Source organism: Rhinatrema bivittatum, chromosome 2 (assembly GCF_901001135.1).
Source record: "Rhinatrema bivittatum chromosome 2, aRhiBiv1.1, whole genome shotgun sequence".
Lineage (NCBI taxonomy): Eukaryota > Metazoa > Chordata > Amphibia > Gymnophiona > Rhinatrematidae > Rhinatrema > Rhinatrema bivittatum.
In genome coordinates this window covers 99,502,482-99,520,778 of record NC_042616.1, presented here as the reverse complement: position 1 = coordinate 99,520,778, position 18,297 = coordinate 99,502,482, and positions in this window count along the sequence as shown.

The window sequence follows — 18,297 nt, the reverse complement described above, 5'->3', positions numbered from 1 at the left end:
CCCAAATAGACTGCACCAATCCGAACTCAGCGCTTCGTTCTTGGAACAACATCACGGAATCAATAGCCAACAAGTTATGCCCTCTGACAACAAAAAAACCTCACCCCAATTCTTCCAAAAGACAACCATGGTTTACCCTAGAGCTAAGAAAGCTTAAACTACTGCTAAGACAAAATGAGGCCAAATGGCGTAAAAACCCATGCACCATCACCCTATCTACCTATAAATCAACTCTTCACCAATATAAATCCAATACATTAAGATCCAAGAGGAACTACTACGCATCCAAGATACACCATCTAATCTTCGACGCTAAAGCCCTCTTTAGCTACGTCTCTAACCTCACACAAATAAACCCATCAGAAATCGCTCTCAACCAAGCCAAATCTAAAGCGGAAGAACTAGCGCTATTTTTCAATAACAAAATAAGCAAACTACTAACTCAGCTGCCCCATAACATCACATCTACTTCAACACCACCTCAGACCGCCTTCAAAAATACCCGCTTAGAAGAACTAGAACTCACCTCTTCCATTGAGATCCAAGGTATACTACGGAAAATGAAACCATCTTCTCACCCTTCGGATCACATCCCCTCGAAATTGCTTCTATCAATTCCTGACTCCATCGCCAAATCCCTGTCAGACATCATAAATTGCTCAATAACACAAGGATCTTACCCAGATGACCTAAAATTGGCCTCCCTCAAACCACTACTCAAGAAACCTAATCTAGATCCTAATGACCCAAACAACTACAGACCGATCGCCAACCTCCCCTTCATAGCCAAGATTATGGAGAAATTGGTGAACACCCGACTCTCAAACTACATTGAAGAAAATAACCTCCTATCCCCATCACAATACGGATTCCGCAAAACACTAAGCACGGAGTCCCTCCTCATCTCCTTAACAGATTACCTCATCCTGGGCCTCGATAAAGGTCAAGCCTTCTTATTGATCCTACTGGACCTTTCTTCAGCCTTTGACACCGTCATTCATTCCCTACTCATTAACCAGTTAACCGCCATAGGCATCTCAGGCACAGCACTATCTTGGTTCATATCCTTTCTCAGCAACAGAGGTTACAAGGTCAAGATCCAGAACAAAGAATCCTCTCTACACCCGTCGTCAGTAGGAGTCCCACAAGGGTCCTCCCTGTCTCCTACTTTATTTAACATTTACCTTATACCATTATGCCAACTACTCACAGACCTCAACCTCAAACACTTCCTTTATGCGGACGATATCCAGGTCCTGATACCCATTAAGGATTCCTTCGCAAAAACTCTGGCTTACTGGGATACATGCCTTCAAAAAATTAAACTCCTCCTCACCAGCCTAAACCTGGTATTAAATTCCAGCAAAACTGAACTACTGCTCATCGCCTCAGAGAACAACCCCATTACCTCTGCACAGCAAGCCACGCCAACAATCACACAAGTGAGAGACCTAGGAGTCCTAGTTGATAATCGCCTGAATTTCAAAGCCACTATTAACAAAACCACCAAAGACTGTTTCTATCAATTACAAGTTCTGAATAGAATTAGACCTCTTTTCTATGCCCAAGATTTCAGAACCATTCTGCAAGCAATCATTTTTTCAAAATTAGACTATTGTAACACCATCCTACTTGGCCTTCCCGCTTCATACACCAAACCGCTTCAGATGGTGCAAAATGCAGCTGCACGAATTCTGACAAATACCAGGAGAAGGGACCACATAACCCCTATTCTAAAGAACCTCCATTGGCTACCGATACACTTTAGAATAATATACAAGGCCATTCTCACCACATACAAAAACATCCACCAACTGGCTCCCATTGACCTACAGATCCCTCTCCGACTACACAATTCGTCAAGACCGACAAGAGATGCATACAAGGGTTCGCTACAGGTACCACCGCCCAAATCTACCAGACACAGCACACTAAGAGACCGAGCTTTCTCTACAGCCATCCCACCGTTATGGAACTCCATACCCTCAAATCTCAGAATAGAACCATGCATCTCAACCTTCAAAAAAAGACTAAAGACCTGGATATTCATACAAGCCTTCCCAGACGTCAATTGATCTAATACTTCCAAGCCACCCCTAATCTCCATCTAGACTATGGTCGACCTTATCTCCTATCGTTTACTTGTGTAAATTAATAACCTGTCCTTTCTCTTCCTCTAAGCCAAGTTCTTATCACCTTGTTATATGTAACTGCCTTTTCAGCACCATTGTTATTGTTATGTTTACTTTGCACCCCTGTTTTATGTGAACCAGCATGATGTGACTGCTGTCTCGAATGCCGGTATATAAAAAAATCTAAATAAATAAATAAATAAATAGAAAAGAGGGGAACTCTTTTGGTTAAATTTTCTCTCTCTTCGGAAAGGGATAACATTTTGAAAATGTTTTTGGTAAATAGAACCTCTCTATCAGGCCGATACAGTACAGTGCGCTCCGTTGGAGCGCACTGTACTGTACCAATGGAGCAGGCTAACAGTGCGCTCCAACGGAGCGCACTGTTAGCCTGCTATTAGACGCGCGTTTTCCCTTACCCCTTATTCAGTAAGGGGAGGAAAACGCGCGTCCAACCCGCGGCACCTAACAGCGCCGATGGCCCTATTAGGTATGCGCGTGGGATACAGAAAGTAAAATGTGCAGCTAAGCCGCACATTTTACTTTCAGAAATTAGCGCCGACCCAAAGGTCGGCGCTAATTTCTTCCGGCACCGGGAAAGTGCACAAAAAAGCAGTAAAAACTGCTTTTCTGTGCACCCTCCGACTTAATATCATAGCGATATTAAGTCGGAGGTCCAAAAAAGTAAAAAAAAAAAAAAAAAATTGAATTCGGCCCGCAGCTGTCGGGCCGAAAACCGGACGCTCAATTTTGCCGGCGTCCGGTTTCCGAGCCCATGGCTATCAGCGGGCTCGAGAACTGACGCCGGCAAAATTGAGCGTCGGCTGTCAAACCCGCTGACAGCCACCGCTCCTGTCAAAAAGGAGGCGCTAGGGACGCGCTAGTGTCCCTAGTGCCTCCTTTTCCCCGTTTTTACCGCGTCACCTAATTTAAATACAGAATCGCGTGCGCCGGGAGAGTGGGCGTTCGTCCGCTCTCCCGCGGACTTTACTGAATTGGCCTGTATATCTGGGACAAAAGGTATGGAACTAACCTGATGTTGCCAAGGAAACCAACTAAGGCGTAAAAAGGTTTTAGTTCCAGCAAATCAAGCAAGAACTTTTGGAATCCAAATTGCTGTAAGATTTCCTTGTAAGACTATAATGCATATAGAGGGGACAAGATATGTATATTATAAACCAGAACATTTAGAGAGGTTCTTGGAGGAATATCGGAGTCAAAGCGGGGAGTAGTGAACTCAAACCCAAATCAGTTGGATCGGAAGTAAATTTACTCTGCTTATCCTTATCTATTGGTTTAGCTCTTTTGTTTCAAATAACTTGCTCTAGTATAAAACCTCCCTCGTAAGTTTCTTGTTTTGTAACAAAGGATATAAGAGAAGATTAGTAATAATTTCTTTTTTTTTTTTCGTTGATTTACTGTAAATGATTGTATGATTTGGATCTTATTTCCTTTTTAAAGTTCAATGTAAATGTTGAATAATGTAATTTGATAATTTGGAAAAAAAAAAAAAAAAGTGATGTCAGAGCTTTGCTCTGAAGCTGCGCGTGAGTTCCAGCGCTGGAATCGATTCTCCTCAGTCTGTTTTTCCGCGCGCAGGATCGCACGCAGAGCTTCAGAACTCCTCAGCATCACCTTCTCCCTGAGAGGAAAAACCTTAAAAAAGTCAAAAAATAAAAGACAAATAAAAGAACACGGTAAGAAGGAAGGGGGACGACCTTCGGGATTCAAACCGTGCCCCTGCGGCAAAGTCATGTCCGTCACGGATGGACATGACCGATGCTATCGGTGTCTGGGCCCAGACCACCCGATGCAGACCTGCCCGCAGTGTGGCAAGATGTCCACCAGAGCGCATCGGCAACGGCATGACAAGATGATGGCGCTGACAGGGATGAGACCGAGCTCCTACACTCCACCCTCGGAAGCCCGATCTTCCCCGGGACCAGCCGCCCGATGCCCCCGCAGATGTGTCGAGCATCGTCATTGGAACCGGTGGTTTCCAAGCTGGGCGAAGAGCGCCGAAAGAAGCCCAAGCACACCGTACCTCGAGGCCGAGACCCAAAATGCGCCGACCGCCATGGTCGAGATGCTTAAACGGCGTCGGAGAGCCATAAAGTGAAGAAGCCTGCACCGGGGACCGAGGCTTCGGTCAGGCCGCATGGTGCGTATGCGATCGGCGCACCATCATCGGTGCCGACGCACGGCGCGCCCAGTCAAGCGACTCTCGGCGTGGCGCCGACCCCGAAGAAGCGAGGCTCAAAAGCGTCGGAGCCGGGTTCCAGCCGGAAGCATGCGCCGATGATGCAGGGGAAGCGTTCATTGACGCATATGCGGCGCACATCGCTGCAGGAGCGTGTGAGACAGCACACGCCATCTCCCATACATCTGGGGCTGGCGCCATCGACGCAGGCACCAACGCCTGCGCTGAGAGTTGCGTACAGGTCGATGCAAACTTCAGCCAAACAACACAAGACGCTGATGGAGCCTACAGAACGACGCAAGGAGTCAACTAGGAAACACCAGGGCTCCTCAGACTCGTCTTCCCAATCCAGGGGCGAGGAACACCCACGCATAACATCTTTATCCTCTGGATCCTCCTCGCCATGTTCTCGGACCTCTCCTTCATTTCTCATCACCGGTCAACAGGGGATGTGCTTCAGGAACCACTCTCGAAGAAACCAAAGTTGTCAAAGGTGACCCGTGCGCCTTGTCACCGTACACCACCGCCAAATTCCGATATCCTCAGAGCGGCGGTACCACCGAGACGTCCCTCGGCATCGCCTCGGCCTCCGATGCCTCCTCAAACAAAGGAGGCTTTCCTTAATCTGTCCATGGCTCTCTCAGGCTTCTTTGAAGTTATGCAGACTTCCTTCAACATGCCACCATCCTCACCGAGCAGTGGTGGGCAGTCTCCACACCCCTCCACTCACAAGTCGCCCACACGGGCCCAATCTCCTACGCCACCACGATTACCACCCTCGCCGGACCCCGTCATACGGCCAGTCTCTCCGGTGGCCCCAATCACATCTACGGAATCCTCCACAAGATACCCTTCCGAACCGGTAGAGGGGCCCGCGGAGCCTTACTCCTCACCGGAAGACTTAAGCTATCCTAAATTTTTGGATAAAATGGGCAAGGCACTTAACATTCAGATCCAAAAAGTGCCGGATCCGAGAGCCAAAACCCGTGGCCTATTAAAGATATTCGACCTGCCAGCGGAGCCAACCTCCCTACCAGCACATGAGGTCCTTAATGCAGTTCTTGACAAATCCTAAGAGACACCCTTCACTCTACCTGCGGTGTCCAGGAAAATGGACCTCAAATACAAGATGCAACCATCCCTTTACTACACTCCACCTCAATTACCTCATGCTTCCATTGTTGTGGAGTCCGCTATGGCTAAAGCCAAAAAATCCAAACTCCATTCAGCAGCACCCCCAGGGAGGGACCTCCGCTCCTTAGATGAGTTTGTGAAGCGGGCCTTCCAGTCTTCAATGCTGGCAGCCAGGATCAACCATCATCAATTTTACATTGTACAGTACATCTATGAATTGATCCAACGGGTACCCACTTGGAACCCACTTCTCCTGACTCGGACCTCATCAGAGACATGGAGGAAGCCACCCGTCATCTGTTAAGGACAGTTTATGAAGGGTTTGAAACCTCGTCGCGGACCTCTGCGGTGTCGATTGCAGCACGACGTGTGGCCTGGCTTCGAGCAAGTTCCATCAGAGACGATGTACATGATAAATTGGCTAACTTTCCCTGTAAGGGAGACAATTTGTTTGGTACCAAGTTTCAAGAGACCGTAGCACAATTTAAAGAACAGTCGGTCATGGTTCAATCACTCACCACGCCACAACCGTACTCTTCGTCACGCAGATATTATGTCCCTCCAAGGAGGCAGCCTTTCCAAAGACGGGCATATCGCCCATATGCGGCATACAGGCCTACGCCATATCAACCTCAGACTAGGCAACAGAACCAGTCTTCTCAAAGTAGAAGGGGACATCCTCGACCACAGTGACCCCCAAGCTCAACAACCGGCCACCTCCAATAAGCCAGCTCAGTCTTTTTAACAACAACCACGCCACCATCAACAAAGGTATTAGCGGGAGGCATACAGGCGCACATCCAGCAATGGGAAAACATCACGACGGATCAATGGGTGCTGGACATTGTTCGCCTCGGTTACCGGATTCCCTTCCCCTCCCTACCTCCGCTCCCTCACTTGACATCCAGAGGGACCAGGTCCAACCCCGCCCTGTTGGAAAAGGAAGTATCTGCCTTGTTATTACAAAAGGCGATCCAATGCCTTCCTCCTTCCCAACAGAACATGGGGTTCTACTCCCCTTACTTCCTCATACCCAAGAAGTCGGGGGATCTCCGTCCCATCCTGGATCTCCGGGACCTCAACAAGTTCATAGTCAAAGAGAAGTTCAAGGTGATATCACTAAAGGCCATCTTACTTTTGATCCAACCCAATGCTTGGATGTGCTCTGTAGATTTCAAGGATGCATACACTCATATCCCAATGCATCCTTCCTCCTGGCGATACCTGTCTTTCCAAGTCAACAGCCAACGCTTCCAATACAAGGTACTCCCCTTTGGTCTCTCGATGGCACCTCGGGTGTTCACCAAGTGCATGGCAGTGGTGGTGGCGTTCCTCAGACAACAGGGAATAATCATATTTCCTTATCTTGTTGATTGGCTGATTGTGGTTTCAACCCCAGCCACGCTCTGCCAACACCTCCACGACACAATAACTTGCCTCAATCAATTGGGTCTAGTGGTCAATTACCAGAAATCCCACCTACAACCGTTTCAATGACTTCAATTCATAGGAGCCTGCCTAGACACCATCAAACACAGAGTTTTTCTGCCACAAGACAGCAAGTCCACCATGCGTCAACTATTTCGATGTCTCAAGCTCACCACATTCCCATCTGCCCGTCAGGTGTTAACTGTCCTAGGGCATATGGTGGCATCGATCTACGCTGTGTCCAATACACGTCTCCATATGATCCAGTGGGATCTCAAGAGGCAATGGAAACAACATTCACAGCTGTTGACATGCAAAATACGCTTAACAGCCGCCATGATCCAAGAACTGGATTGGTGGTTGCAACACTCAACTCTCACCAAAGGCGCACCATTCGTCCTGCTCCCTCACAATGCAGTACTTACCACGGATGCCTCCCGCAAGGGATGGGGAGCACATCTCAACAAACTACAAACTCAAGGTCAATGGACCATACAAGAGCAGTCCTATCAAATCAACTTCCTGGAATTACGGGCGATACAATATGCCCTCAGAACCTTCGTTTCTCACCTCCAGGGCCATCGGGTCATGGTATACATGGACAATCAAGTGGCCATGTTCTACATCAACAAACAAGGGGGATCGGGCTCATGGATCCTGTGCAAAGTGTCATGATCTCCACGAGGAGTTAGCAATCTGTCATGATCTGCTATGCTGGTGGGAGGAGCAATCAGATAGGGATGGCAATCTAATGTATTCCGTAGGCGGACTTAGCAATCTGTTGTTATAGACTGCCAGAGATAGTAGTAAGTGGATCCTTGGGTCGGTGGCAGATGACCACGCCCCCGGGGGAAGATCCCGAGAAGGACCACTGGCTAGGCTTAGAGTACAGAGACAGAAACACCCTAGTTCTTTTATTAAACAGGTCTTGAAACCACCAGAGGTGGCAATAGTGAGCTGAAGTGCCTGGTAGGACTGTAGTCCATCAGATACTGTAACAGCGATCCTTGGATGGCTGAACTGTTGGGAAACTGTAGACAGTGAGTAGGCAGGGTGTGCAGAGTTCATGAACAGAACTAGATGACAACACTCACAATTGGTCTCAGGGAGCTCAGGAGCTGGAAAGGATAGGCCCTCGAGGAGCGAGTACCTGGTTCCAGGGAAAACTCTGAGAGAGCGATGGTAACTCACAATGATGTAGATAATGATGTCTTCCAGGCAGAAGAGAATCAGCAGATAGTCAGGAACGAGGGCCCTCGAGGAGCGAGTACTGGTTCCCGTCTGTAACCTGAAAGGTAAAGAGAGAGAGTGAGGCCCCCGAGGAGCGGGTACCTCTGGTAAGTCTGAGGAGGCAGAGTAGCTTAGGCAGGGAACCCAATCTGAACCTTAGCCCATGCTAACTCAACTAATATCGATATCAGAGACCTTTAAATATTGTAAGCGGATGACGACATCTCAGGGGGATGCCCCTGAGGTTCGCGCCCTTGCTGATAGTTTACTCGGAGCGCGCATGCGCACCCTAGGCTACAGGCAACATGGCAGATCTGCAGCGTCGAGCCAGCCCGGGGAAGCCAGAGAGAGATGGCAAGGAGACGCAGCGGCAGCCAACCGTCCTTCAACCCTGGAGGGAGTCGCCACAGAGGTAAAGAGGGCGGAGTGAAGACGTCGGGCAGCGACGGTCGCAACACAAAGAAGCCCTCACCATCTTCAAGTGGGCCAACAGTCACTCCATTCAGTTGCAAGCAACTTATCTACCCAGCATCGCCAACACTCAAGCGGACAGGTTGAGTCGGGTGTTCCACCTACATGAATGGTCTCTCCATCACGAAGTGGCGGAGACCCTTTTCCACAGGTTGAGAATGCCCTCGATAGACCTCTTCGCCGAATCCAACCGGAAGGTGACTCGCTTTTGCTCAGTGTGGCCCAGTCCATGCAGGGTCGCCCGGGATGCTTTTCTCATACCATGGACAGAACCATTAATGTATGCGTTTCCACCGATTCTGCTCATCACACGTATTCTACAAAAGTGCATGCAGGACGGGGCTCAACTAATTCTCGTAGCATCCACCTGGCCTCGATAACCTTGGTACACACACCTTCTGCAATTAACAGCAGATGCTCCACTACGGCTCCCGCAACGGGAAGACCTTCTGTCTCAGGAGCAAGGAACGCTCCTCCACCCGCTCCACTCATCACTGCATCTAACAGCTTGGAGGTTGAACAGGTCTTTTTATCTGAGCAAGGTTTTTCCATCACAGTCCGGAAACCATCCACGAGACGCAGTTATCAATTTATATGGATGCGGTATGCGACATGGTGCGGATCCAAAGGCATAGACCCGCTCAGCTGTGCACCTGACAAGTTATTAGACTATTTACATACTTTGTATACCGCAGGGTTTGCCACTGCCTCAGTCAGAGTTCACCTCAGTGCCATTGCTGCCTTCCACAGACTTTATGAAAGCCAACCGATTTCACTACACCCATCAGTGTCGAGGTTTATTCGGGGTCTAGTCCATCTTCAACCTCCAGTCTCCAAGCCTCCAGTACCCTGGAATCTCAACCTGGTTCTGGAACAACTGATGTTACCACCGTTCGACTCAGCTCATATCAAATTCCTTACTTGGAAAGTAGTGTTCTTAACAGCGATTACGTCAGCTCGACGAGTGAGTGAATTACAGGCATTAGTACATTATAGCCCGTATCTCCAATTTTACCACCATAAGGTTCTTCTACGGACTCATCCAACCTTTCTACCGAAAGTAATCTCCCAATTCCACCTCAACCAGTCCATTGAACTCCCAACGTTTTGTCCAAAACCACATTGCAATGAACAGGAAAGACTACTGCATACCTTTCACTGCAAAAGGCATTGGCTTACTATAAGCAATGAACACACTCGCAGGCCAGAACGTCACAGCTTTTTGTCTCCTTCAACCCCAATGCTCTGAGTGTTCCAGTAGCCAAGCGTACGATTTCTAGCTGGATAACCCAATGTATACAATTCTGTTACGAAAAACGACAGTGCAAGCTGTCTTCTCAGCCCACAGCACATCAAACACACGCAGTGGCAACTTCACTGGCTCATCTTCGACACGTGGCTCCACTGGGCATCTGCAAGGCTGCCACCTGGGCATCTCGTCATACTTTCACTTCCCATTACTGTCTGGATCAGCAGACCGCGGAGGATGCCAAATTGGGCAGAATTCTTCTACAAACATTATCCACAGAGTAACAGAGTCGACTGTCACTCACTTTCATCACACTTCATGGGGATAAGAGACTTAACAATTTTCATTCAGTGTAATGTGGAGCTTAGGACTCCCATGACAGCATGGCTAATTCAGCCCTGCTATCGATGGGAAAAAGCAAGTTTGCTTACCTAAACGGTGTTTCCGTAGATAGCAGGATGAATTAGCCATGCTGTCATGGGAACTGTCAATCAGGCCCATGAGGCGGAGCTTCAAAGTGATGTCAGAGCTTTGCTCTGAGGCTGTGCGTGAGTTCCCGTGCTGGAATCGACTCTCCTCAGTCTGTGATTAAGCAAGCGTGGTTGTAAGGCGGAGTCAACTGTTCAGGAAGGTGGGTGGGTCAGCATGGCTAATTCATCCTGGTATCTGCGGAAACACCGTTTACGGTAAGCAAACTTGCTTTTATAAGTACTGTAAAAACATAAAATAAAAACCAGTAGAGCAATATTACACTAGCTATACAAAATAAAACTAAAAACTAAAACACTTAACACTAAGAACAGCAGCAATCATAATTTGACAGAAAAGTCAATTTCCAACATTATTTCACTATCCCGCAGGATAAGCAAGATGGATAAAATAGGATTTTAATTTCTTCCTGAATAATAACATTATATTATTATAAAAACATTATAGACCCCGATCCCTGCTGTACATATGTTTCTTAATAGTTCTACTTTGCAGTTTAATCAGGACTTTGTTTGTTTTCTGTAAATTCTTTAAATTCTCTAAATTCTTTATTGTTGTGTGTTTCAATGTAAGCTGCCCCCGAGGCAACAGTTATATTTCCTTGTAAACCGGTGTGATATGTATATTATACAGGAACCTCGGTATATAAAAAATTATAAATAAATAAATAAATAATAAGAAATTTACAAGTCGGAGATCAGGTGCAAGAGTATACCGGCGGCTGGAAGCTGTGACAGAATATGCATGAGATCTAGTAATGTTAGGAAGGACACTACTAATTGACAGAACACAAAGATTCATTTTACCCTCAGAGCAGAGATTTCTAGAAGGAGCATAAATCTGAAGTACATTTCCAGATATAAAAGATTTAGATTATGAATTGCTCAAAATACGGTACGATAAGACCTAGTCTTGAGCATCGGTATAGTAAAAGAAATTAAATAAAATAAATAAATACATAAATTTAAAGTTTAAACTTCACATGCCAAGATGGTAAAGCAGTAATAAGGCAGGCCACGAAGCTTGCCATATAAGTTAAAACTATTAATAAACTTTTTTTAAAGTACATTTTAAGCAAAAAGCCTGTGAGAGAGTCAGTTGGACCTCTAAATCAGTGGTTCTCAACCTTTTTCCCATAGTGATCACCTCACAGACCATGCTCACATGTGACACACTGCTCATTACAATTTACGGCGGAAATAAAAAATAAAGGTCCAGTATTATTTTTATTGTTAAGAATGACACAAGGAAAAGATACATAGGCTGAGCCTCTGTTGCCACATTAAAGTACATTACCCTTATGAATGATCAAAGACCTCATATGAATGTTACCATCTCATGGAAAGGGGGTAATAGGCAACAGATTAAAACCCTGGTGGACACGGGGTGGAGGCCACCATTATAAGGCGTAACTCACATCGATACAGGGGCCAACCAGTAAAGCTGGAAGGATACAGAGGTCCCGTTACAACAACTGTGCAGGTCCTAGCGCATATAATTACAGAGGATGGTCAACGACTGTCTCTTCCTGTTATCACTGCTCCCCAGAAAGATTGCATATTAGGCATTGACTTTATCAAACAATTTGAATGGGAAGTTAAGCAAGGACAGATGTTTATCCGCCCAAAACACACTGTGCTGTCTGCTGTTGGCATTGATTGTCTTCTTGAGTGTGTGTCCCTTCCCAAACCTAAAGAGATTGCTCATTCTGACTAGTCTTATAGTTCTTTTGTAGTACAAACTCCTTCTCTGAACTTCCTTTAATTTTTAAAATTACTGTTCTTTACCATTCTCCATGCCTTTTGGCTCCATCAATCTGTGATTGCTCAGTACCTCTCCATCTACCTGGGAAATTCACCTTTTCACCTTCTCCTGTTCTTAGAATAACACTGGGACATTCTCTTTAATTGTGTCATCTTATATCTTTAGACAGAATGGAAAAATGGGCTTAGTAAGTCCAGCCTTAAGTAACTGAAGCGCATTTTGCATGTGAATCCCCCCAGCTCCTTCTAACTTTATGGGCAGCAGCTGATGGTGAGAAGCTGGGGGGATTCACATCCAAGGTGAGCTACAGCTCCTTAAGACCTGATTTACTAAGCCCATTTTTCCTTTCTGTCAAAGGTGGGAAAAGCTTAGTAAATCAGGCTCTCAATGAGAATTAAATGTGGGTGTCCAGCAGTCTCCCTTCCACCTTGTTTCCATCCTCGTGCCATAAGATTAGTTCTGGGTGAATTCTGCACTACTGTGGAGCGCAGAATTTGCGCAGAATTCCCCTCCTGCATAGAATTGCCAAATTCTGTGCAGAAAATAGCAGAGGAGATCTTGGCATGCCGTGAATGAAGCACGCAAAGATGAAGCACTGAGAGGAGAGGATCACCTTGCTGGTGGCTGAAAAGAATCAGTAAGTTTTTGCTTGGGACATTTTCTTTTTTAAAGGTATTGGGCGAAGTTAACTATTTGGGAATATTATTTAGTGTGTTTGTGCTTTTAATAGTAAGGCAGCGAATAAACAGAAGTTAGACTGTTTGTATTTTTAAATAGTAAGGCAGCTAGTAAGCAGTAGTTAGTGTGTTTATTTTTAATAGTTTGTAAGGCAGCTAGTAAGCAGAAGTTAGAGTGTTTATATATTAAAAACAAACAAAAAAAATAGTCAGAAGCTAGAAATAAGCTAGGAGCAGTGTATACCTAAGTAAAAAGGTTGAAAAGGTTGAAAAGTTCAGCACTTACCTTGGAAAGGTGTTAAGATAGTGTGATTTGGTTTAATTATTTACCAACATTTGTTAATCAAGAGAGCAGTGAGTCACTTTGGCTGACTAACAGGCTGATACAGAAAAATGCGCGGGAGAGCGCTCTCCCGGCGTGCGCACAGGCCACTCTCCTGGGCGCGCGATTCAGGAGGGTGGCCTATGCTAATTAGGGCCCGCGGTAAAAGGAGGCGCTAGGGACTCTAGGGCGTCCCTATTGCTTCCTTTTTGACAGGAGCGGCGGCTGTCAGCGGGTTTGACAGCCAACGCTCAATTTTGCCGGCGTCGGTTCTCAAACCCACTGACAGCCACGGGTTCGGAAAACGGACACCGGCATAATTGAGCGTCCGTCTTCCGACCCATGGGCCAATTTTTTCTGCTGCACATGTTGAGGGCGCTATTAGTTGCGGGGGTGGGGGGGGTGGTTGGACACGCGTTTTCGACACGCGTTTTCGACACGCTATTACCCCTTACTGTATAAGGGGTAAAGCTAGCACGTCGAAAACGCACGTCTAAACCCGGCGGTGGAGCGCACTGTACTGTATTGGCCTGTAAGTGAAGTAGGACTGTTTGTATTTCCCAACCCTTCCCTAGCTCATCCTTTAATTTATAGGCAAGTGCCACTTTAAAAACAAAAACAAAAAAAACCCAACCTTACTAAGAATTTGATCATTCCCCTGTAGGCCACTACTAGACATATAGTGAATTCACTAATACATTTAAAGGATATTAATTAGACACATTCCTACTCCCATAGCAACCTAAAACTTAAGTAGGAACTGAACAAATTTGAGATGAAGGCAGCAGTCCAGCAGCAAGAGGGAGGGGCTTCCCAGTCTTTTGCATCGAGTGTCACATGTATGATTTTTTACCCGCCGGTGAGAAGTTGTACATGTGCATGCGATGCAAAGAGCTCCTGGCTCTCAGAGAACAAGTCTGATCTCTGGAGGCTAGAGTGGCAGACATGGAGGAGCTGAGGCAGACAGAGGTATGAGTCCTTCAGGGACATAGTAGCCAAGTCCCAACTTCAGACTGGCAGCCCTAGTGCTGTCTTGGAGGAAGAAGGTCTCATGATTGGAGAGCATCAACCTGGTGCAGCAGGAAATGATCCTGTAGCAAGGACCTGTTCTCCAGGTGATGCATTGTCCTTTCGCACCAAGGATATCTCCCCAAGGCCTACTGCCCAGGAGGGAAAGGTTAGGTCAGCCATCATAGTTGGTGATTCGATTATTAGGAATGTAGATAGTTGGGTGGCTTGTGGGTGTGAGGATCGCCTGGTAACATGTCTACCTGGTGCGAAGGTGGTGGACCTCACGCGTCACCTAGATAGGATTTTAGACTGTGCAGGGGAGGAACCGGCTGTCCAAAACGGAACTCCTGGTTATCTCCCCTAGCGATAACCACCCCTTCACTAATAACACAATAACCCCACTAGCAAGCCATGTCAGAGACCTTGGGGCCACCCTTGACTCCAGAATGAATTTCAAAAAATTCATTAACGCTACAACTAAAGAATGTTTCTTCAAGCTACAGGTCCTGAAGCATCTAAGACCGCTCTTACACTTCCAGGATTTCCGTTCTGTGCTTCAAGCAATACTGTTTTCAAAGATTGACTATTGCAACGCTCTTCTACTCGGTCTCCCCGCCTCTTCGACCAAACCTCTACAGATGCTGCAAAACGCAGCAGCCAGGATCCTTACAAACACACGGCGCAAGGACCACATCACACCTATCCTAAAAATCTTACATTGGCTTCCTATTCAACATAGAATACTGTTCAAAGCTCTCACTATCATCCACAAATCGGTCTACCAACAATCCTCTCTCCAACTCACCTTCCCTCTGGAACTACTTACATCTTCAAGACCAATAAGAACTGCCTACAAGAGTAAGCTCAAGGCCCCTCCCAACAAATCATCAGTTCACAACTCCATCCACAAGCGAGCTTTTTCAACAGCAGGTCCCCTACATTGGAATTCGCTTCCTCAAGACTTACGCCAGGAACAATGCCATTTAACCTTCAGAAAAAAACTTAAAACCTGGCTGTTCACACAAGCCTATCGTTGAAGGATTCCATATTAACCAACTCTCTCTCACCCTCCAACCCACCCTTCTCCCTCCCCGCACTCCCAAACTTTTTTCACTTTTTTCCCTTTTCCACTCGCAACCTCAACCCACCCTTTTCCCTCACCCCCGCCACTCCTCCCATCTGACATAACATGTATATTCCAGCTGTATATATTCCATATATATATATTTCCATGTATATTTCCGCTGATTATAATCCATGTTTTCTGTATTATTAATTTATTGTTTTATGTTAATTTATAGTTTGTAATTTTTGTTAACTTATTGTTCAATTACTTAATTCTGTCCTATCTTCCGACATCCATGTTTTCACTCTCCCTGTTTTAATGTAACTTCTCTTTTCCACTTATACGTTAATTGATTTTTCCCCTTGTTCTAATGTAAACCGGTACGATAAGACCTGGTCTTGAGTGTCGGTATAGTAAAAGAAGTTAAATAAATAAATAAATAAATGGTACATGTGGGCACCAACGACTTAGGAAAATGTGGGAGGGAGGTTCTGGAAGTCAAATTTAGACTCTTAGGTAGAAAGCTTAAATCCAGAACCTCCAGGGTAGCATTCTCTGAAATGCTCCCTGTTCCATGAGCAGGTCACCAGAGGCAGGCAGAGCTCCGGAGTCTCAATGCGTGGATGAGACGATGGTGCAAGGAAGAGGGATTCAGTTTTGTTAGGAACTGGGGAACCTTTTGGGGAAGGGAGAGTCTCTTCCTAAGGTGGAACCAGACTGCTGGCGCTAACCTTTAAAAAAGAGATAGAGCAGCTTTTAAACTAGAACAAAGGGGAAAGCCGACAGTCGCTCAGCAGTGCATGGTTCGGAGAGAGGTATCTTCAAAGGATACTAATGATGCATTAGAGTTAGGGCATCCCGACAGTGAGGTTCCAATAATAAGAAAAGTAGTCCAAGTGCCTGTAACTAAAAACTCACCTGAGCTAAACAATTCTAACTTATCCATATCAATTAAAAAGCAGAATGAAAATACAAGCAAAAAACAAACTTTGAAATGTTTGTATGCTAATGCCAGGAGTCTAAGAAGTAAGATGAGAGAATTAGAATGTATAGCAGTGAATAATGACAGACTTAATTGGCATCTCAGAGACATGGTGGAAGGACAACCAATGGGACAGTGCTGTACCAGGGTACAAATTATATCACAATAACAGAGATAAGCACCTGGGAGGTGGTGTGGCGCTTTATGTCCGGGATGGCATAGAGTCCAACAGGATAAACATCCTGCACGAGACTAAATCAAAACTGAATCTTTATGGTTAGAAATCCCTTGTGTGTTGGGGAAGACTAGAGTGATAGGAGTATACTACCGTCCACCTGGTCAAGATGGTGAGACTGACAGTGAAATGCTAAGAGAAATTAGGGAAGCTAACCAAATTGGTAGTGCGGTAATAATGGAAGACTTCAATTACCCCAATATTGACTGGGTAAATGTATCATTGGGACACGCTAGAGAGATAAAGTTCCTGTATAGAATAAATGATAGCTTTATGGAGCAATTGGTTCAGGAACCGACAAGAGAGGGAGCAATTTTAGATCTAATTCTCAGTGGAGCACAGGATTTGGTGAGATTTGGTGATAGAGGTAATGGTGATGGGGCCGCTTGGCAATAGTGATCATAATATGATCAAATTTGAATTAATGACTGGAAGTGGGACAATAAGTAATTATGTAATTATGTTATTAACCCCCATATATCTTAATCCAAGTTAATTCAACCTGTTCATTGTAAGACATTGACTTGTCATTGTTATTGTTTAGAATGTAAACCGAATTGATCAGTAATTCTGTTATTGGAAAGTCGGTATAGAAAAATGCTAAATAAATAAATAAAGTAAATCCACGGCTCTCGTGCTAAACTTTCAAAAGGAAAACTGATAAAATGAGAAAAATTGTTAGAATAAAACTGAAAGGAGCAACTACAAAGGTAAAAAGAGTGCAAGAGGCACACTGTTAAAAAATACCATCCTAGAAGCACAGTCCAGATGTATTCCACACATTAAGAAAGGTGGAAAGAAGGCAAAACGATTACCAGCATGGTTAAAAGGGGATGTGTGTGTGTGCAAGAGAGTGAGAGAGCCTGTATGAGGGTGTGTGTTCTTAGGGTGATATAGGGTGGTCCTAGCGACCCGTGGGGGTCGTTTACACCAAAGAAAGCTGCACACAATTTGCTGCCACTTTTTAAGTAGGGGTGTAGGTATGCAAATAGGTATGGTGGTAAAGAAATAGAGAAATTGGGGGAGCACATTCATTTTGACTATAGCCAGTCTTCCTAGCCAAGAATGGGGTTGTTGTTGCCATTTCGCTAAATCCACTTTAATAGAATTAATAAGGCGATGTGGTAGGCCTGATTGACAAACTGAACAGTAGTAAATCACCCGGACCGGATGGTATACACCCCAGAGTTCTGAAGGAACTAAAAAATGAAATTTCAGACCTATTCGTAAAAATTTGTAACTTATCATTAAAATCATCCATTGTACCTGAAGCGTGGAGGATAGCAAATGTAACCCCAATATTTAAAAAGGGCTCCAGGGGCGATCCGGGAAACTACAGACTGGTTAGCCTGATTTCAGTGCCAGGAAAAATAGTGGAAAGTATTCTAAGCATCAAAATCACAGAACATATAGAAAGACATGGTTTAATGGAACAAAGTCAGCATGGCTTTACCCAGGGCAAGTCTTGCCCTGGGTAAAGCCACACCCACAATCTGCTTCACCCACAATCTGCTTCACTTTTTTGAAGGAGTTAATAAACATGTGGATAAAGGTGAACCGGTAGATATAGTATATTTGGATTTTCAGAAGGCGTTTGACAAAGTTCCTCATGAGAGGCTTCTAGGAAAAGTAAAAAGTCATGGGATAGGTGGTGATGTCCTTTCGTGGATTGCAAACTGGCTAAAAGACAGGAAACAGAGAGTAGGATTAAATGGACAATTTTCTCAGTGGAAGGGAGTGGACAGTGGAGTGCCTCAGGGATCTGTATTGGGACCCTTACTTTTCAATATATTTATAAATGATCTGGAAAGAAATACGACGAGTGAGATAATCAAATTTGCAGATGACACAAAATTGTTCAGAGTAGTTAAATCACAAGCAGATTGTGATAAATTGCAGGAAGACCT